Genomic DNA, 21,664 nt, shown 5'->3' with positions numbered 1-21,664 from the left:
CCCGGGAGGAACAGATGTCTCAGGATCATACCAGCTCCTTGTGCTTCACTTCCGCTCTCTGCTCCACACAACAGCTTCTCTGACAAAGGCCGCTTTAGGAGGAACACTCGCCAGTTTGACAGGCAATGAGAGATGTGGAGCAGAGCTGGAATTTAAAATGGACAATAGACCTAAATGCAAGTTTTAAATTCGAAACCACACTGATCCAAACCATTCAGATCCTCAGAACCTGACAAACCCGGACCAGCCATACACCTGTCTGACATTGAGCTGTAATGGACCCAAAAGCAACATTCCATTTGAATACACACTGATCCAATCCCTGCAGCTCGAAAAAACCTAAGAAAATAGCAACTGACAACATGCAATTGGCTGAACTAACACGTTACACTCGAGACATGTAGGATGTCAACCTACAATCGTCTGATTGAAAGTCAGATGTTTTATCTATTGCTTCACTAGTCGGATGCAAACACACACACGCTGGACACCTTTCCATATGTGATGTAAACATGGAGATCTGGGAAACAACACTCATCAGGTGATCAACCAGCAAAGATAATCCACTTTGTGTAACAGGGCCTTTCAATGGCAAAGCAAATACATTTGTCCTCAGGTACCTGCTTCTGTGTCGCCTGTTCTTCTGCTGGACGTCTCCAGCATTTTATTCACAGTCACTGCGCTATCTTATGATGCACTACACTGAAATGTACTTTAATACTTGGATTTAGTGTCACTTCCAGTCAAGATCCTGAACAAATTCAGCAAGAAATCTCTGGTCATTTCCAACATGGAATTTGGAATCAGACGATTTGAACGAATTGGGGCCGCCCCATCACCGCAGATCAACGCCTCGAAACGAGCCGCTGTTAGTATCAAACTGTTCTGTCCCTTCCTGCAGTAAATCAGGTTAGCACAGCTCCGCTTTCTTCACATTGAAACCAGGGCAGCAATATGAATTGTTTGGAAACTTAGAGAGAGAAACATTGCTGACGAAGATGATGATGACGTGAAGATCATGCACAGAGTCTGGACAGATCAGGTCACAAGTGTTACTGTCAGCTTCAGTAGGGTCACTGGTTCGGAGTCTGAGTTTGTAATGCCCAGACCGGGATACAACTCCCAGTCAGGAAATGAAGATTTATTTCTCTTCTTGTGAGTTATCTTATTGAAAACTAACTCCTGCTTCCTCACAGACCACAGACCCAGACCAACCCAGTGGTTGTTTGCATCTATCTAGAAGGACAATTGCAACAGATACAGGAGAGAACTGTAACCACAAATCACCCATCTCGGACCTCGCCTTTCTGAGTTGGAAATATCTCGCTGCTCCGACAGTGCTTTTGATCCAGATCCTGGAACTCCCTCCCTAACAGTATCATGGCTCAAAGTTTGGGAGAAGATTTGTAGCTCGGGTGCTCGTTGTTGTGGTTCTGTTCGCTGAGCTGGGAATTTGTCTTGCAAACGTTTCGTCCCCTGTCTAGGTGACATCCTCAGTGCTTGGGAGCCTCCTGTGAAGCGCTTCTGTGCTGTTTCCTCCGGCATTTGTAGAGGCCTGTCTCTGCCGCTTCCGGTTATCAGTTCGAGCTGTCCACTGTAGTCATAACAGCACACAAACCAACAGCCACGCTCAGACAACAACTCACCAGAATGAAGGACCCGATACCCAGCATGAGCAAAACTAATGTAGTGTACAAAATCCCATGCAAGAACTGAACAAAACACTACATCGGACAAACAGGAAGACAGTTAACGATCCGCATCCATGAACACCAACTAGCCTCGAAACGACACGCCCAGCTATCCTGAGTAGCCACACACACAGATGACAAGCAACATGAATTCGACTGGGACAACACTGCTATTATAGGGCAAGCCAAACAGAGAACAGCCAGGGAATTCCTAGAGGCATGGCACTCATCCACAGACTCTATTAACAAACACATCGACCTGGACCCAATATACCGGCCACTACAGCGGACAGCTCGAATTGACAACCGGAAGCGGCAGAGGCAGGCCACAATAAATGCCGGAGGAAACAGCACAGAAGCGCTTCACAGGAGGCTCCCAAGCACTGAGGATGTCACCTAGACAGGGGACGAAACGTTTGCAAGACAAATTCCCAGCTCGGCGAACAGTATCACGGCTGTACCTTGAGTTCTTCCAGGGTTCTGTAAAGTAACTCAACATCTCAATCTCTGGAGTAAATAGGGATGAACAGTAATTTCTATCCCATTGAGTGGCATCCTACGCCACAAATGAGTTTCGAACAAGGTGGTTAGATTCCCTATCGCGTGGAAACAGGCCCTTTGGCCCAACACTGTCCCTCCAGAGAGTAACCCACCCAGACCTATTTCCTTCTGGCTAATGCACCAAACACTTTCGGCAATTGTGCTTAGAAGGTCTACTCTCAAACTATCTCAGACTTTTCAATGAGTAGAAATGGAAAATGAGGGATATTGAGAGACAGAGAGTGGGAGCATGTGGAAGAGAGTGAGACAGAGGAAATGATAGACAAGGAGAGACGCATATTGAGGGAGAGGCTGAAAATAGAAACTCTCCATTTAAAATGGGTGCTCACTGACAGAAAGGGGAATAAAAAAGAACAATTGAAGGCCAGCGTTTCACCAGCTCAAGGCAACGGAATCAGCATTACACCCGGAAAAGTCGGTTGACATTCAGAAAGTTGACATTTCTCGGCTAATATAATATTCTGATAAATATGCTGATTTGCTCAGTAAAACTGACAATTACTCTAGCATTAACATAATAAAATGCATAACTATCCTGGTTCTGTCGATCTGAAACATTAAACCTGTTTCTCTCCACAGAGTCTGCCGAGTTTCTCTGTCAATTTCCGTTTCTGATTCCGAATTCCAATTTTCGAAGTGCTTTGTTTAAAGTTACTCTGCATTAAGTATGGTACAACACTCGATCAATTGTCAGCTCCATACTTCATTCCCTGCTTCGGGAAGGCTGTCCCCACGATTAATGGTACGAGGAAAACTCCACTTGCTGCAACAGTGAGAAAACTGAATCCTCACCAGGAGGCGAACAGGGAAAGCAAAAAGAAAAGGCACTGTGTGTTTTCATCAGGAAACCGCTTTTGTCTTTTCATCTGTGATTATTTTAGCTGCAGATTAGTTTCTCCCTTTCTTCCGATTTTTACAGCGTGGAAATGACCTTTCGGCCCATCTGCAGTGCGGGTCATTGGACTTCCATCTTTTCTAGTCCCAGTTCCCAGAAACCTGCGTTTCTGATGTTACCAGGGCGAATCTAAATGGGATTCTCCCTGTGATCTTAAATGACACAACAATTGGACTGAAGGTGGACATGGTCACATAATGTTGTAACACCGCCGAGGAACTCCACCTCATATTTCCCCACAGATGGAAACAAACAGAGGTCTCAGGATTAGACCCGTTCCATATGCTTCACATCCGCCAGTTTCTCCGACCAGCTCACCGCAGCTGGTCAAAGAGGTCTGCAGCACAGAAAATGCCCTTCGGCCCATCAAGTCTGCACCAGTCAAAGACTGGCCCCTGACTTTTTTCATCTCGTTTTCAAACGGTTGGCTCGTAGCTCCAACAAAGTTGGGATGGAATTGTTGAATTCATAGTGTCTCAACTTTCTCTGGGGATTTCTGCGTGTTGCACCCTGAAAGGCAGAAGGTTGTGGATTGCCCCCATTCCCAACCCGACTGAAATGTCTTTTTTCCCTTCTCCTTTGTTTTGTTTGTGAAAGATGAAGACAGGGTGTAATCTCCCTTTTTATTTGTTGACATTACTGAATCGCAACCGGAAGGATTCCAGGTTGTGAGGATAAAGCCAAATAAATTTCAAGTCCATTGCCTTAAACACGCATCGACGATTACAGAACCACACTGTCCTCTTCATTTTCCAGGTGTCTCTCATTGTGGAGCTGAGGAAGAGTGAATCATTATCGGGTTTGTTTGAATCCAATCACTTCACAGTTTGCAAAAGCGTTACATTTTGGTGCATGGTGGGTCTGGTTGTATCATCCTGATAGATGGAATGGATATTCATTTATAACCAAGAACAGGAATTGCAAGAGAAACTCAGCAGATCTTACAGCATCTATGCAGAGAAAATCAGAGACAACATTTCAAAACTTCATCAGAACTCGGTAATCTCCCACAGGTCCTGCCAAACCCGTTAGATTCGACAGCAGCTTCTGTTTTTGCTTCAGATTCCAAGAATCCACAATTCTTTACATGAACCATTAAAGCAATGCAGAATCTTCTTTGTGGATCCTCACACGAAAGGGTTCCGTTTGGAGAATATTTTCCTGACCCCACTCGACACACGAAACTGTGCAGCATCCAAAACAGATGCAGCAAGAACAACCATCGCTGTCGCCCTGGGGGCTCTTGAACCAGGAACCTTTTATTTAACAGTCGAATGCGCTGAAAATTCTAACCTCACACCTTGCACGATCGTCTAAAGCAGGCTGTGACTGCCTTCCCACTTCAGTCTGACCTTCCCGGAATGACAACTGTCCTCTATCAGTTTTACTTTACCAGAATATAGACTGAGATATTCATTATGGCGACATGGGAACAGTCTGATCCCACCCACTACAGACACACCCATGTCACTGGGAACCAGCTCTCCTCCAACCGGGACCATCTCCCTTCGAGCCTCCCAGTGTTGTGTGGTCCCGAGTTACTTCATTGATCTAGAGTCCAGATGAGATTTGTATTCCTCATGTACAGGAACGAGAATTCTCTCAATGTCTCCGATCAGTTCATGTGGCGTCCTCTTAAAGAAGGGGAAGGTGTCTTGACTGTTTCTGCTCAGCCCGACAGTTCGCCCTTCTTCATTCTCCTCTGATTCCATTTCCCAAAGAGTTCCCGAAGGTTCACAAAGCTGGAAACTGTGTTATACGGGATGCGCCTTTAACATTTGTGCACCTGCCAACTGACAATATTCTCCCAAAATCTCCCCACAATCCTCTGTCTTACACCGTGTCCAGGGATGAGAAGTCCCGTTTTGTGGAGAGATTCCCGAGGCTGGTGAGTTTCTCTTTGGAGTAAAGATGGTTAACCGGCAATTTCCCGCGCCTGTTTATAATGATGGGAGTGGGAACCGTGGGCATGGACACTTTGACGAGCAGGACCAAGTGTTCCCACTGACCAGAGGCAGTGAACAGAGGGACTGGGATTAAAGCAATCTAATAAAAAGCAGCACTTCTGTGCAGTACATTCACAGAATACTGCAGGAGCTCGATGGGTCTAGCAGTATCTCTGAGAAGAGAAACAGAAATAACGGTTGGAGTGTGGGATATTTCTGTTTGAGAACTCGAGCAGCCAACGTCTAATCAAATGATTGGCCTGACTTGCAGAAGTTTGAGCGAGAATGTGCCCTGCAGGGGGTCGTTGAAGATGTGGTCGGCAGGTTTCGACCCTGCATGGGGACACATTAATGGATTACTAACCCATCTCCTTAATCACTGGGGCACGACAATTCCAGGAGGCACACGGGCTCCACATCTTTCTGCTCCAAAACGCTCCGGTTTTCTCCAGCAGAGTATTGTACCCTGAACCCCCTGGAACAAGGTGGGGATACCAACTCGCACACGGCCAGGAACGGCAGTGAGAGCGAGGGCAACAGCTGCCATTGTCGTATGGACAGCCACAAACACTCCCTTTGAAAAGGACTTTGTCCATATGAAAGTCTGTACAGCAGTATAACCCGGGGCCCAAACAGACTGTGCTGGGTATTCCTATTCCAGACAATTTACGGTGGGCACCGTTTTCCCTGAAAGTGAGTGGGGATTGATATTTCATTGCTGATCTGAAACCAGATCCTACACTGAATCTGCTCGCCGGTTTTTGTTGCTGTGGTGAAACGGTGGGCAATCACGGTGTGAAACGTTGTTCTAGCTCTCTGGTTTCCTTCATTACTGTCCTGGTCAGGGAGGCTGGGGATTGGTCCTCTCCATCAGATGGAGGTACCAGCGCATTGTTGACCCAATTTCATCAAGAATAGAATTGGTCATCTTCACTTCTCATGGTTCATTGCTGTTCTGTTTTGTTGGATGTTAATTGAGCACTTTCTGGGACTTGACAATGCACTAAAGCTCCAGTATGTTTGGAAGCACGGTTTGGAATTGTCTCTCTGCCATTTGTGTGAGCAGTACATGACATAGACGAATCGCACTCCCTCAAAGTCAGCATGCCAGTGTGTCTGGCAATGGTTCCGCCTTTTCTGTTTTGCTTCTGTTCCACGCTAAGAGCTGTCAGTTTTTGGATTCGCTGGAGTGCTGAGGGGTGTCACACAATTTGTGTGGTATTTTTCTTCAGACCAAACTCCACCCTCCAGGAAAAATCGCCAAACGCACCGAGTAACAAACAGCACGCGTTTTTTTTAATCAAATGGTCTATTCAAGCTGGTGTCAGCTTCTGGAGCGTCTCAGAGTTGCCAAACACGGAAACAGACCCTGCTATCTAACTTGCCACTGCTAAACAGATAACCGAAATTAATCTAACCAATATTTGCCAAAATTTGTCCCTTATCTCTCAGAACCCTTTCAGATGCCTTTGAAATGTTGTGAGGGCACCAGTCTCTGCCACTAAATATGGTAATTCATTCTGTACACACGGAAATGTCTGTGTTCAAAACAAGTGTCCCTCACATCCCCTTTAAATATTACTGTTCTCACATTAAACCACTGTTATCTCGCTTTGAACTCATGTGCCTTGTGAAAAATTGCTCCTTGACTCTGTCCGTCTGCCTCATGACTTTATAAAATTCTGTAAGGCCATTCCTCTGCCCTGAAGCTCCAGGGGAAACTGTCGAAACCAATTCAGCTTCGTGCTATTGTCCAAACAGTGCAAACCTTGCAAACCCTTTCAAATACTTTCGAAATTGTTCCACGTTCGTTACTGAATGCGCGATCTGTCAGTGCCTGAAGTGAAGCGATGCTGAAATGCTAGTAATGAAATTTTGGCATTCTGCTCTGCTGTGGTAGCGTTGCCGAGTGGTCTAAGGCGCTGGATTTAAGCTCCAGTCTCTATCGAGTCGTGGGTTCGAATCCCACCGCTCCCAAAATGTCGGTTGTTCTGCTGCAGGCAGTTGAACAGAGCCGCAACTCCGCGTTTTCGTTGTTGTATTTGCCGCTGCTCAGGTCAACTCATTCCGACTGAGTCAGAAAACAGTGTGAGCCCTGCTGTCGGGCCCTCCTCAACCACTCTGCTTTCGGATATTTGCATGGCCAGTTTCTGTGTCTCAAATAGTCAGTGCATTTGGCTGGAAGTTTGGTGGTTCGAGCCCGCCCTTAGCACCAAGCCTCAATTATTTCAGTTCAAGCATTGAGACCAACCATGTCCCGACACTGCAACCACGAGAACTCACCCGAGTCTGCAGCTGGATGTGGCCTCAATCTCTCCAAGGCCCCGCTGCCAACAGAAAGCGGCTACTGCAGCTTCCTACTCAGCCCTGGGACACAGCACATGGAAAATCCTTCCCCAGGAACGGCTCTTCCCGTGTGAAAGGGACAACCATTCCACTTTAAATTGGAAATAGCTTCAGAGGATTGTTCCTGGTCTTGGAACGTTTCATAAACAAAGCTCCTGTCTCGCAAATAAGAAGTGGGAAAAGTTGTTGGCAGGAAGAATAGAGAAAGTGTTGACTGTGAGGACTCTATCTCGTCAGCAGATGGGATTCCTTACACTCCAAACAGAAATGATTGGGTTTCCTTAGGTAATTTCCCAATTGATTTACCGAATGCAAGAGTGACTGGGAATCACTCCGGCGACAAAAAGATGAGGATAAAAATATGAAAATATTTATATTGAGTCTAAAATCCAGAGACAAGTTCTAAATAGATAATAATGTTCTGAAGGAATAATAGCTGAGAAATGGAAAGTGTGAATGATGACATTTGTGATTGGGAGGAATGAACAGGATCCTTGCAAATTGCAATGCCGGGTGAAATATGCTCAGTATGAAATGACACACTCATCAATCGTGAGCCAGGCCCAGCTACTTTAGTCGGTAGAGCATGAGATGCTTAATCTCAGGGCCGTAGGTTCAAGCCTCACGCTTGGCCCTTTCCCTCCTTTAAAGAAATCCAGCTCTCTGCTCCCCTTGCAGTATTGCAACCCAGTGCAGGGGTTGGTTTTGACACGTCGATCCGACTGTGTTTGATCACAGCTCGGTTTCTGAGTGAAAGCTGTCTCCACTTGCCCATAAGATGGAATCCCATCTGCTGACGAGACAGAGTCCTCACAGTCAACACTTTCTCTATTCTTCCTGCCAACAACTTTTCCCACTTCTTATTTGCGAGACAAAAGCTTTGTTTATGAAACGTTCCAAGAAGAGAAACAATCCTCTGAAGCCGTTTCCAATTTAAAGTGGAATGGTTGTCCCTTTCACACGGGAAGAGCCGTTCCTGGGGAAGGATTTTCCATTTGCTGTGTCCCAGGGCTGAGCAGGAAGCCGCTGGTTGAAGCTGCAGTAGCCGCTTTCTATTGGCAGCGGGGCCTTGGAGAGATTGGGGCCACATCCAGCTGCAGACTCGGGTGAGTTACTCGTGGTTGCAGTGTCGGGACATGGTTGGTCTCAATGCTTGAACTGAAATAATTGAGGCTTGGTGCTAAGGGCGGGCTCGAACCACCAAACTTCTAGACAAACGCGCTGACTATTTGAGACACCGAAACAGGCCGCGCATATGTCCGAAAGCAGAGTGGTTGAGGAGGTTCCGACAGCAAGGGCTCACACTGTTTTCCAAGTCAGCCTGGATCAGAGGCCTGAGCAGCTACAACCACAACGACGAAGACACATATGCTCCCTATGTTCAACTGCCAGCAGTAGAACAGCCGCCACCTTCGTAGCGGTGGGATTCGAACCCACGACTCGATAGAGACTGGAGCTTAAATCCAGCGCCTTAGACCACTCGGCCACGCTGTCAAAATTGTCATTTCTACTGTTTCAGCATCGCTTCACTTCAGGCACGAACAGATCGCACATTCAGTAACGAACGTGGTGTAACTTCGAAAGTATTTGAAAGGTTTTGCAAGGTTTGCACTGTTTGGACAATAGCGCGAAGCTGAATTGGCTTCGACAGTTTTCCCTGGAGCTTCAGGGCAGAGGAATGGCCTTACAGAATTTTATAAAGTCATGAGGCAGACGGACAGAGAAAAGAGTCAGGGAGTAATTTTTCACAAGGCACATGGGTTCAAAGCGAGATAACATTGGTTTAATATGAGAACAGTAATACTTAAAGGTGATGTGAGGGACACTTGTTTTGCACACAGACATTTCCGTGTGTACAGAATGAATTGCCATATTTAGTGTCAGAGTCTTGAGCGCTCACAACATTTCAAAGGCATCTGAAAGGGTTCTGAGAGATAAGGGACAAATTTTGGCAAATATTGGTTAGATTAATTTCGGTTATCTGTTTAGCAGTGGCAAGTTAGATAGCAGGGTCTGTTTCCGTGTTTGGCAACTCTGAGACGCTCCAGAAGCTGACACCAGCTTGAATAGGCCATTTGATAAAAAAAAAACGCATGCTGTTTGTTACTCAGCGCGTTGGGCTATTTTTCCTGGAGGGTGGAGTTTGATCTGAAGAAAAATACCAAACAAATTGTGTTACCCCCTCAGCACTCCAGCGAATCCAAAAACTGACGTCTCTTAGCGCGGAACAGAAGCAAAACAGAAAAGGCGGAACCATTGCCAGACACACTGGCATGCTGACTTTGAGGGAGTGCGAGTCGTCTATGTCATGTACTGCTCACACAAATGGCAGAGAGACAATTCCAAACCGTGCTTCCAAACATACTGGAGCTTTAATGCATTGTCAAGTCCCAGAAAGTGCTCAAGTAACATCCAACAAAACAGAACAGCAATGAACCATGAGAAGTGAAGATGACCAATTCCATTCTTGATGAAATTGGGTCAACAATGCGCTGGTACCTCCATCTGATGGAGAGGACCAATCCCCAGCCTCCCTGACCAGGACAGTAATGAAGGAAACCAGAGAGCTAGACCAACGTTTCACACCGTGATTGCCCACCGTTTCACCACAGCAACAAAAACCGGCGAGCAGATTCAGTGTAGGATCTGGTTTCACATCAGCAATGAAATATCAATCCCCACTCACTTTCAGGGAAAACGGTGCCCACCGTAAATTGTCTGGAATAGGAATACCCAGCACAGGCTGTTTGGGCCCCGGGTTATACTGCTGTACAGACTTTCATATGGACAAAGTCCTTTTCAAAGGGAGTGTTTGTGGCTCTCCATACGACAATGGCAGCTGTTACCCTCGCTCTCACTGCGGTTCCTGGCCATGTACGGGTTGGTATCCTCACCTTGTTCCCGGGGGTTCAGGGTACAATACTCTGCTGGAGAAAACCGGAGCGTTTTGGAGCAGAAAGATGTGGAGCCCGTGTGCCTCCTGGAATTGTCGTGCCCCAGTGATTAAGGAGATGGGTTAGTAATCCATTAATGTGTCCCCATGCAGGGTCGAAACCTGCCGACTACATCTTCAACGACCCCCTGCAGGGCACATTCTCGCTCAAACTTCTGCAATCAGGCCAATCATTTGATTAGACGTTGGCTGCTCGAGTTCTCAAGCAGAAATATCCCACACTCCAACCGTTATTTCTGTTTCCCTTTTCACAGATACTGCTAGACCCATCGAGCTCCTGCAGTATTCTGTGAATGTACTGCACAGAAGTGCTGCTTTTCATTAGATTCCTTTAATTTCAGTCCCTCTGTTCACTGCCTCTGGTCATTGGGAACACTTGGTCCTGCTCGTCAAAGTGTCCATGCCCACGGTTCCCACTCCCATCATTATAAACAGGCGCGGGAAATTGCCGGTTAACCATCTTTACTCCAAAGAGAAACTCACCAGTCTCGGGAATCTCTCCACAAAACGGGAATTCTCATCCCTGGACACGGTGTAAGACAGAGGATTGTGAAGAGATTTTGGGAAAATATTGTCAGTTGGCAGGTGCACAAATGTTAAAGGCGCATCCCGTATAACACAGTTTCCAGCTTTGTGAATCTTCGGGAACTCTTTGGGAAATGGAATCAGAGGAGAATGAAGAAGGGTGAACTGTCGGGCTGAGCAGAAACAGTCAAGACACCTTCCCCTTCTTTAAGAGGACGCCACATGAACTGATCGGAGACATTGAAAGAATTCTCGTTCCTGTACATGAGGAATACAAATCTCATCTGGACTCTAGATCAAGGAAATAACTCGGGACCACACAAGACACTGGGAGGCTCGAAGGGAGATGGTCCCGGTTGGAGGAGAGCTGGTTCCCAGTGACATGGGTGTGTCTGTAGTGGGTGGGATCAGACTGTTCCCATGTCGCCATAATGAATGTCTCAGTCTATATTCTGGTAAAGTAAAACTGATAGAGGACAGTTGTCATTCTGGGAAGGTCAGACTGAAGTGGCAAGTCAGTCACAGCCTGCTTTAGAGGATCGTGCAAGGTGTTATGTTAGAATTTTCAGCGCATTCGACTGTTAAATGAAAGGTTCCTGGTTCAAGAGCCCCCAGGGCGACAGCGATGGTTGTTCTTGCTGCATCTGTTTTGGATGCTGCACAGTTTCGTGTGTCGAGTGGGGTCAGGAAAATGTTCTCCAAACGGAACCCTTTCGTGTGAGGAACCACAAAGAAGTTTCTGCATTGCTTTAATGGTTCATGGAAAGAACTGTGGATTTTTGGAATCTGAAGCAAAAGCAGAAGCTGCTGTCGAATCTAACGGGTTTGACAGGACCTGTGGGTGATTACCGAGTTCTGATGAAGTTTTGAAATGTTGTCTCTGATTTTCTCTGCATAGATGCTGTAAGATCTGCTGAGTTTCTCTTGCAATTCCTGTTCTTGGTTATAAATGTATGTCCGTTCCATCTATCAGGATGATACAACCAGACCCACCATGCACCAATATTTAACGCTTTTGCAAACTGTGAAGTGATTGGATTCAAACCAACCTGATAATGACTCACTCTTCCTCAGCTCCACAATGAGAGACACCTGGAAAATGAAGAGGACAGTGTGGTTCTGTAATCGTCGATGCGTGTTTAAGGCAATGGACTTGAAATTCATTCGGCTTTACCCTCACAACCTGGAATCCTACCGGTTACGATTCAGTAATGTCAACAAATAAAATGGGAGATTACACCCTGTCTTCTTCTTTCACATACAAACCACAGGAGAAGGGAAAAAAGACATTTCAGACAGGTTCGGAATGGGGGCAATCTGCAACCCTTTGCCTTTCAGGATACAACACGCAGAAATCCCGAGAGGAAGTTGAGGCACTATGAGTTGAACAATTCCATCCCAACTTTGTTGGAGCTACGAGCCAACCGTTGGAAAAAGTGATGAAAACAGTCAGGGGCCAGTCTCCGACTGGTGCAGACTTGATGGGCCGAAGGGCATTTTCTGTGCTGCAGACCTCTTTGACCAGCTGCGGTGAGCTGGTCGGAGAAACTGGCGGATGTGAAGCATATGGAACGGGTCTAATCCTGAGACCTCTGTTTGTTTCCATCTGTGGGGAAATATGAGGTGGAGTTCCTCGGCGGTGTTACAACATCATGTGACCATGTCCAACTTCAGTCCCATTGTTGTGTCATTTAAGATCACAGGGAGAATCCCATTTAGACATGAAACGCCAGGATTTGACACCGTCCTGGTCTGGTTATGACCAGGCGCTTTAACTCATTAATCCACGGAGACAGCGCAGACACCGCTCTACAAATCCAGATCTGCAGTTCATTAACTATTCCATCAGAGTAATTTTTTTCGGGTTGAAAGTTGTTCGGTGAGAATTTAAATCAGTCTGCCCTTATACAGAAAAGAATAGTTCACAGCTGGACATTCCCCAGTGAAAATGCACAGAAATAGGCAATCTCTTCTTGCGTTGGGTTCAAACTGATACCTCCATCTTCATTAAACTGACAGGATAAAGAGGATGGGTTCATCCTCCTGGAGCCCATGAACTGCGTTAATATGTACAGAGGGAATATCCCCCCTAGAGAACAGGGTCATTGTGGTGAATGGATCAGGAGTGTTGTGTGAGTCAGTACAAACAGTGCGCAGTACAGGCTGATCTTTTAGTTCTAACATTGAGCCTTGCTCCACCAGCTCCTCTCTCACTTACTGATTCAAACCTTCCAGTCGGCTTTACCTTTCATTTTATTTCAATCACCCCGCTCCACGGAATCACTTCTCTCGATCACTTGTAGGTGCCCACCTGGAAGCCGTAGGGGTCGCCCGGTGGCTCAGTGGATAATACAGCTGCCTCACAGCATGAGGGTTTCACGTTCAATTCCAGCCTCCGGCCACTGTCTGTATGGTGTTTGCACATTTTCCCCGTGTCTGCGTGGGCTTCTTTCCGCAGTCCAAAGATGTGCAGTTTAGGATGGATTGGTCATGCTGAATTGCCAAAAATGTTAGGTGCATTCGCAAGAAAGGAAATGGGTCTGGTTGGTTGGTTACTCTCTGGAGGGGCAGTGTTGGGCCGAAGGGCCTGTTTCCACGCGATAGTGAATCTCACCACCCTGTTCGAAACTCATTCGTAGCGTAGGACGCCAATCAATGGGATAGGAATCACTGTCCATCCCTATTTACTCCAGAGATTGAGATGTTGAGTTACTTTACAGAACCCTGGATGTTATCAAGGGACAGCCATGATACTGTTAGGGAGGGAGTTCCAGGAGCTAGACCCAAAAGCACTGTCGGAGCAGAGAGATATTTCCAACTCAGAAAGGCGAGGTCCTAGATGGGTGATTTGTGGTTACAGTTCTCTCGTGTATCTGTTGCTCTTGTCCTTCGAGATCGATGCAAACAATCACTGTGTTGGTCTGGGTCTGTGTTCTGTGAGGAAGCAGGAGTTGGTTTTCAATAAGATAATTCACAAGAAGAGAAATAAATCTTCATTTCCTGTCTGGGAATTGTATCCCAGTCTGGGTATTACAAACTCAGACTCCGAACCAGGAACCCTACTGAAGCTGACAGTAACACTTGTGACCTGATCTGTCCAGACTCTGTGTATGATCTTCACGTCATCATCACCTTCAACAGCAATGTTTCTCTCTCTAAGTTTCCAAACAATTCATATTGCTGCCCTGGTTTCAATGTGAAGAAAGCGGAGCTGTGCTAACCTGATTTACTACAGGAAGGTACAGAACAGTTTGATACTAACAGCGGCTCGTTTTGAGGCGTTGATCTGCGGTGATGGGGCGGCCCCAATAAAGCCTTCGTTCAAAATGTCTGATTCCAAATTCCATGTTGGAAATGGCCAGAGGTTTCTCGCTGAATTTGTTCAGGATCTTGACTGGAAGTGACACTAAATCCAAGTATGAAAGTACATTTCAGTGGAGTGCATCATAAGATAGCGTAGTGACTGTGAATAAGATGCTGGAGACGTCCAGCAGAAGAACAGGCGACACAGAAGCAGGTACCTGAGGACAAATGTATTTGCTTTGCCATTGAAAGGCCCTGTTACACAAAGTGGATTATCTTTGCTGGTTGATCACCTTATGAATGTTATTTCCAAGATCTCCATGTTTACATCACATATGGAAAGGTGTCCAGCGTGTGTGTGTGCATCCGATCGTGAAGCAATAGATAAAACATCTGACTTTGAATCAGACGATTGTAGGTTTACATCCTACATGTCTCGAGTGTAACGTGTTAGTTCAGCCAATTGCATGTTGTCAGTTGCTATTTCCTTAGGTTCTTTCGAGCTGCAGGGATTGGATCAGTGTGTATTCAAATGGAATGTTGATTTTGGGTCCATGACAGCTCAATGTCAGACAGGTGTATGGCTGGTGCTGTTTTGTCAGGTTCTGAGGATCTGAATGGTTTGGATCAGTGTGGTTTCGAATTTAAAACTTGCATTTAGGTCTATTGTCCATTTTAAATTCCAGCTCTGCTCCACATCTCTCATTGCCTGTCAAACTGGCGAGTGTTCCTCCTAAAGCGGCCTTTGTCAGAGAAGCTGTTGTGTGGAACAGAGAGCGGAAGTGAAGCACAAGGAGCTGGTATGATCCTGAGATATCTGTTCCTCTCGGGATATGTTTCTGTGTGTCTCCCTCTGTGGGTGAAAATGAGGTTCAGTTCCTCAAGGGGATTACAATACAGTGTGACCATGTCAAACCTCAGTCCCACTGTCGTGTCGTTTAAATTCACCGTGAGAATCGCGTTGATATTTGCTCTGGAAACATCAGTTCACATAACATTTTGAGCCAAAACTAGAAACTGGGACTGGAATACCTGGATGCCTGATGAGCTGCAATGTACGATGGGCCGAACGGTCTCTTCCCACTCTGTGAAGGCTCGAAGGCAAGGAGGACCTAATCTGCAGCAAGACTGATCAGAAATGAAAAGGCAAAAGTGTTCTCATTCTGAATAAATGTGAGGGCACCTTCTGCCTTCCCTTGAAGTCTAGTAGCCAGCATTTGGCGCTCTCGCCGCCGTGACACGGGTTCTATTCCCGGTCAAGGAATGCGTGCTTTGTTCTGCACACACATCGTGGTAAGAATATTTCTGACCACTTTTCCAAAGCTGGCAGAACATCGGTTTTGTGCCAACCGTTTTAAAGTTGATCAGAAAACCAAGAGATGCAGATGTTGGAAATCTGAACCAAAAACAAGAATTGACGTGCAAACTGTATAATCCTGACAACATCTGTGGGGAGAAACAGGGACAATGATTCACAACGACAGAACCAGATTAGTTCTTCATTTCTCGACCACAATGCCAGGATAGTGGTCAGTTTTATCGCTCCAATGAGGATAGTTATCAAAATCTATTTGTTTTGTGGCAGTTAGCAGCCATGTCGACCTGAGATCTGATTCTTTCAGGGTCTACCTCAAGATGGGTCTCTCATTTTCTGTCTTTATCTCTGTGTATCTACCCCACCCTTTATCATATTCTTTGACCCTTTATTTGCCAATATCCCTCATTTCCCATTCCTACTCTATGAAAAGCATGACGTTCAGGGATAGTTTGAGAATGGAGCTGCTGAGAGGTTTTCTGGAACCTGGCAGGAGTCTGTAAAACTTGGCTCACATTCTACGGATAATACGTCTGCCACTTGGATGTGACATAAGGAGCCATTTCTTCCTCAAAATATTGTAACCCTTTCGAAATTAAAGTTGCATTCCTTATCGATAAGAAAATAAAACTACAACAAAGGAGAAAATGGAAGCATGAATGATGCTGTAAAATGAATGAATGGCGACAGCAGAGAATGAGGATGATCCACTCGTGGTTTCTGTGCCGTAACCACAACATCCCACGGCCTTTCTGCAGTGTCTCCTGCCTCACCTCGTTATTCCCACCAAACATAGAATGATGGAGGGAGAATAAAAGTGGAGGAGAAGAAGGAGTGCTTTTGGAACAGCAGCAAGAAACTCCAGGTTGGTGTATTGGTTAGGAAGGACTACATGCACTGCTGGTACTAAACCAGGAAAAAGGATTGGGTTTGCCAAACCATAACAGGCTCGAACTCAAACAGGATACTGAGTCCCTTCATCAGTAACACGACACTTAATAAAAGGTGAACCTACGAGCCTTCAATACAACAAGCGGGCGCAGATGCGATTGGACCCTTTGGTCAGCTGCTTCCCAAGGATGGGTTTTAAATAACTAAGCGACGGCCATATGTGCAGTTCCTTAACCACGTGACCACAGTAACTCGGAAATACATTTCTGTATCAATATTACTCAGTGTGATTTGCAATCAAACCCCGCTTTTGCAAAACCAGACATTTCACGATTGGACATTCTTCAATGCAAAGGCACATAAAAGGGCAATCTTCTCTTACATTGGCTTCAAACAGATATTTGAATCTGTTTAAACTGACAGAACAAAGGGGACAGTTTTCATCCTCTTGGGACGTATTGACGGCTTTAATTCACACAGAGGTCATCTCACACGAACAGGAACAGTGTCATTGCCATGAATTGACCAGGAATGGTGTGTGAGCCAATGTGAACAGTTTGCAGTAAAGGCTGACCCATTAGCAGCGACACTGAGCCTTGCACCACCAGATCCAGACTCACTTCCTGCCTCACGCCTCCCAGTCATCATTGTCATTCACGTCAATTTCACTTCCCTGCTCCACTTCGCAACTTACTACCGATCTCCTGCAGGTGTCCGATTGGAACCTCCCACTGTTAGAAACGCATTCCTGGGATAAAGATATCACTCAATGGAATAGGACTCGCTGTCCATCCCTAAATCCCCCAGAGATGGAGGAGATGAGTTGCTTTTGTGAACCATTGAACTCCTTCACACGGAGGTTCAGCCATTATGCTGCAAGCGCGCGATTTCCTGGATTTACACCCAGAGACACTGAAGGAACACCAACATATTCCCAACTCACGAAGGTGAGATGATTGGAGGGAGATTTGAAGGGGTCACTATCGTATCTGTCCGCTGTCATTGTCCTTCTACATGGTCCAAGCAATCACTGGGCTGATTCTGGAGGGATCCCGGTCTGTCTTCTGTGTGGAACGAGGAAAGTGTTTTCATTCAGACAATTCACATGAAGAGAATTAAACCTTCATTCCCTGAATGGGAACTGTATCCATGTCTGGACGATACAAACTTTGACTCCTCAGCACGAGCCCCCGGTAATGCAGACAGTATACAAAGCGACCTGAATTGTACACACCCTTGTGCCTGTCCATCCCTTCATAACCACCTTCGGCAACAAAGTTTCTCTCTTCAATTTTACAAACGCTTCATATTATCGCCTTGGGCTTCAAAGTAAAGAAAGCGGAGCTGTGGTAATCTGATGTTGGTCAGTCGGTTTAATGCAGGAATGTACAGAACAGGTTGACGCGGGCAGAGACCCGTTTTGAGGCGTGAGGTTGCAGTGAAGGGGTTCCACCAATAAAAGGCGCTGTTCATCTCGTCTGATTCTCCATCCCGGGATTCAAATCAACAGAGGTTTCTCGCTGGACTGGTTCAGGATCTTGACTGGAAGAGGCCATGACGCAAGGTATGAAAAGTTATTTCACTGGAGTGAAACAGAAAATCGCGGAGTGACTTTGAATAAAATGATGGCAACTTCCAGCAGAGTCTCAAGCGACATTGTTTGTCCAATGTGTGCAGGAGAGGTTCCTGACACAATATGTAGATAAGCCAACAAGAGGTGAGGCCATACTGGATTTGGTTCTGGGTAACGAACCAGGCCAGGTATTAGAACTAGAGGTAGGTGAGCACTTTGCGGACAGTGACCACAATTCGGTGATTTTTACTCTAGTGATGGAGAGGGATAAATGTGTACGACAGGGCAAGAGTTAGAGCTGGGGGCAGGGAAATTATGATGCGGTGAGGCATGACTTAGGATGAGTGGATTGGAAAAGTAGATTCCAAGTCAAGAGCGTAATTGATATGTGGAACTAGTTCAAGGAGCAACTATTGAGTGTCCTTGATAAGTACGTATCTATCAGGCAGGGAGGAAAGGGTCGTGTGAGGGAGCCGTGGTTTAATAAGGAATTGGAATCCCTTGTTAAATGGAAGAGGGCGGCCTTTGTAAAGATGAGGCGTGAAGGTTCAATAGGGGCGATTGAGAGTTATAAGGTAGCCCGGAAGGACCTGAAGAGAGAGATAAGAGCAGCAAGGAGGGGACATGAAAGGTCCTTAGTTGGTAGGATTAGGGAAAACCCTAAGGCTTTCTATAGGTATGTTAGGAATAAAAGAATGACTAGGGTAGGAATAGGTCCAATCAAGGATAGTAATGTGAAGTTGCGTGTGGAGGCTGAAGAGATTGGGGAGGCACTGAATGAATACTTTTCGTCAGTATTCGCTCAGGAACAGGACATTGTTGTCGATATGAATACTGAGGCACGAATAAGTAGAATGGATCTCTTTGAGATATGTAGAGAAGAGGTGTTGGAAATTCTGGCAAGGGTGAAAATAGATAAGTCCCCTGGGCCTGATGGCATTTATCCTAGGATTCTCTGGGAAGCAAGGGAGGAGATTGCAGAGCCATTCGCCTTGATTTTTGTGTCCTCTTTGTCTACAGGAGTAGTGCCAGAGGACTGGAGGCTAGCAACCGTGGTTCCCTTGTTCAAGAAGGGGAGTAGGGATAATCCTAGTAACTATAGGCCAGTGAGTCTCACTTCTGTTGTGGGCAAAGTCTTAGAGAGAATTGTAAGGTATAGGATTTATGCACATCTGGATGAGAATAATGTGATCAAGGATAGTCAGCATGGTTTTGTGAAGGGCAGGTCGTGCCTCACAAAGCTTATTGAATTCTTTGAGAAGGTGACTAAGGAGGTAGATGAGGGGAAAGCGGTAGATGTGGTATATATGGATTTTAGTAAGGCGTTTGATGAGGTCCCCCATGGTAGGCTACTGCAGAAAATACAGAGATATGGCATTGAGGGTGAGTTGGAGGTTTGGATTAGGAATTGGCTGGCTGGAAGAAGACAGAGGGTAGTAGTTGATGGCAAAGGTTCATCTTGGAGTGCCGTCACTAGCGGTGTTCCGCAAGGATCTGTTTTGGGACCATTGCTGTTTGTCATTTTTATAAATGACCTGGAGGAAGGGTTAGAAGGTTGGGTGAGCAAGTTTGCGGATGATACGAAAGTCGGAGGAGTTGTAGACAGTGAGGAAGGATGTGGCAGGTTACAGCGGGATATAGAGACGCTGCAGATCTGGGCAGAAAGGTGGCAAATGGAGTTCAATGTAGCTAAGTGTGAGGTGATTCACTTTGGTAAGAGTAACAAAAAGATGGGGTACTGGGCTAATGGTCGGATACTTGGTAGTGGGAAAGAGCAGAGGGATCTTGGTGTCCATGTACACAGTTCTCTGAAAGTTCCCACCCAGGTAAATAGTGCAGTGAAGAAGGCATATTGCGTACTGGCTTTTATTGGTAGAGGAATTGAGTTCTGGAGTCCTGAGGTCATGCTACCGTTGTATAAGACTCTGGTGCGGCCGCATCTGGAATATTGTGTGCAGTTTTGGTCGCCATACTATAGGAAGGATGTGGAGGCACTGGAACGGTTGCAGAGGAAGTTTACCAGGATGTTGCCTGGTATGGTAGGAAGATCCTATGAGGAAAGGCTGAGGCACTTGGGGTTGTTTTCATTGGAGAAAAGAAGGTTTAGGGGTGACTTGATAGAGGTGTACAAGATGATTAGGGGGTTAGATAGGGTTGAAAGTGAGAACCTTTTTCCACGTATGGAGTCAGCTATTACAAGGGGGCACAGCTTTAAATTAAGGGGTGGTAGATATAGGACTGATGTTAGGGGTAGGTTCTTCACTCAGCGAGTCGTAAGTTCATGGAATGCCCTGCCAGTAGCAGTGGTGGACTCTCCCTCTTTATGGGTATTTAAGCGGGCATTGGATAGGTATATGGAGGATAGTGGGTTAGTGTAGGTTAGGTGGGCTTTGATCGGCGCAACATCGAGTGCCGAAGGGCCTGTACTGCGCTGTATTCTTCTATGTTCTATGTTCTATGAAGCAGGTAATTGAGGGCAAATATGTTTCCTTGGTCATTGAACGACATTGCTTCACGGAGTGGGATATCCGATGTGAAAAAACAACAACAATTATTTTTACTGATTGTTCACCTTGTGAATGCTGTTTCCCCCGATGTCCATGTTTCCATTTCATATCGACTCCCTGTCGTACCTCCGGCTGCCGTTGGGCCAGTGACATCATGGATAATGGCTCTGAATTCCAGTTCATCGCAACGTCTCCCATTGTCTGTAAAACTGGCTTTAGTTGCACCTAAAGCTGCCTTTTGTCCGAGAAACTTGTGTGTGTGTGTGTGTGTGTGGGGGGGGGGGGGGGGGGGGGGATGTTGGGGGGTGGGGAGACTGGGGGGATGTGGGGATCTTAAATAGGTGGAGAGCGGTACTGAATTACATGGAGCTGGTATAATCCCTAAACCTCTGCCCTCCTCCCCCCCACCTCCCGGCATGTGTGTCTGTGACTCACTCTATGGGTGAAAATGTGAATGGGTTGCTCGAGGGGATTTCACTTCAGTATGACGGTGTTTAACTCCCTCACATTGTTGTCTCGTTTAAGATCACACGGAGAATATTTACTGAAGTTTGCATTGAAAACATCAGAACACACAAGGTATCGTGCCAAAGCTGGACACTGGATCGAGAACAGATGACTTTCTGATGAGCCATACTGCACGATGGGCCGAATGGTATTTTCCTATTGTGTTAAAAAAAACCTCGAAAACAACGAGAAACTAATGTGCAGCGAAAATGATCCAAAATGAAATGTATAAGTGGTTTCATTGAGAATAAATGCGACAGTTTCTGTCACCTTCCCTTTTAATCTCACGGTTAGGAGTTGGTGCACTCTCTGAGGGGGAAAGGGTGATTCCTGGTCAGGGAATGGGCGATGTGTTCTGCAAAGATATCTTGCTAACAGTATTTCTGACCGATTTTCTGAAGCCGTCAGGTCATTGGTTTTGTCTCAAACGTTGTTAAGAATAACATGAAACAAAGAACTGCAGATGTTTGAAATCTGAACCAAATTTGATAGAAAAACTCAGTAGGACAGTTGAGAGAAACAGAGTTAATGCTTCATATCGGCAGAGCGAGGTTACTTTGACATTTCTGGATTATATTTTTGGTAAAATGATCAGTTTTCCCTGTCAGGATATTTACCAAAATCTTTCATGAGCTTACAACCGTCAATGTT

The 21,664-nt window shown here is 46.0% G+C and overlaps 1 non-coding gene across 1 annotated transcript; it reads left to right on the top strand.

Moving 5' to 3' along the window:
* The first annotated feature begins 6,988 nt into the window (after positions 1 to 6,988).
* Positions 6,989 to 7,070, top strand: trnal-uaa (transfer RNA leucine (anticodon UAA)). Its single transcript has one exon. It is a non-coding gene; the product is annotated as a tRNA-Leu (tRNA).
* The last annotated feature ends 14,594 nt before the right edge of the window (positions 7,071 to 21,664 follow it).

This window comes from Chiloscyllium punctatum, chromosome 13 (assembly GCF_047496795.1).
Source record: "Chiloscyllium punctatum isolate Juve2018m chromosome 13, sChiPun1.3, whole genome shotgun sequence".
NCBI classification, from domain to species: Eukaryota; Metazoa; Chordata; class Chondrichthyes; order Orectolobiformes; family Hemiscylliidae; genus Chiloscyllium; species Chiloscyllium punctatum.
Note: the sequence above shows the minus strand (reverse complement) of the source record. Positions and strands in the feature narration are given on the sequence as shown.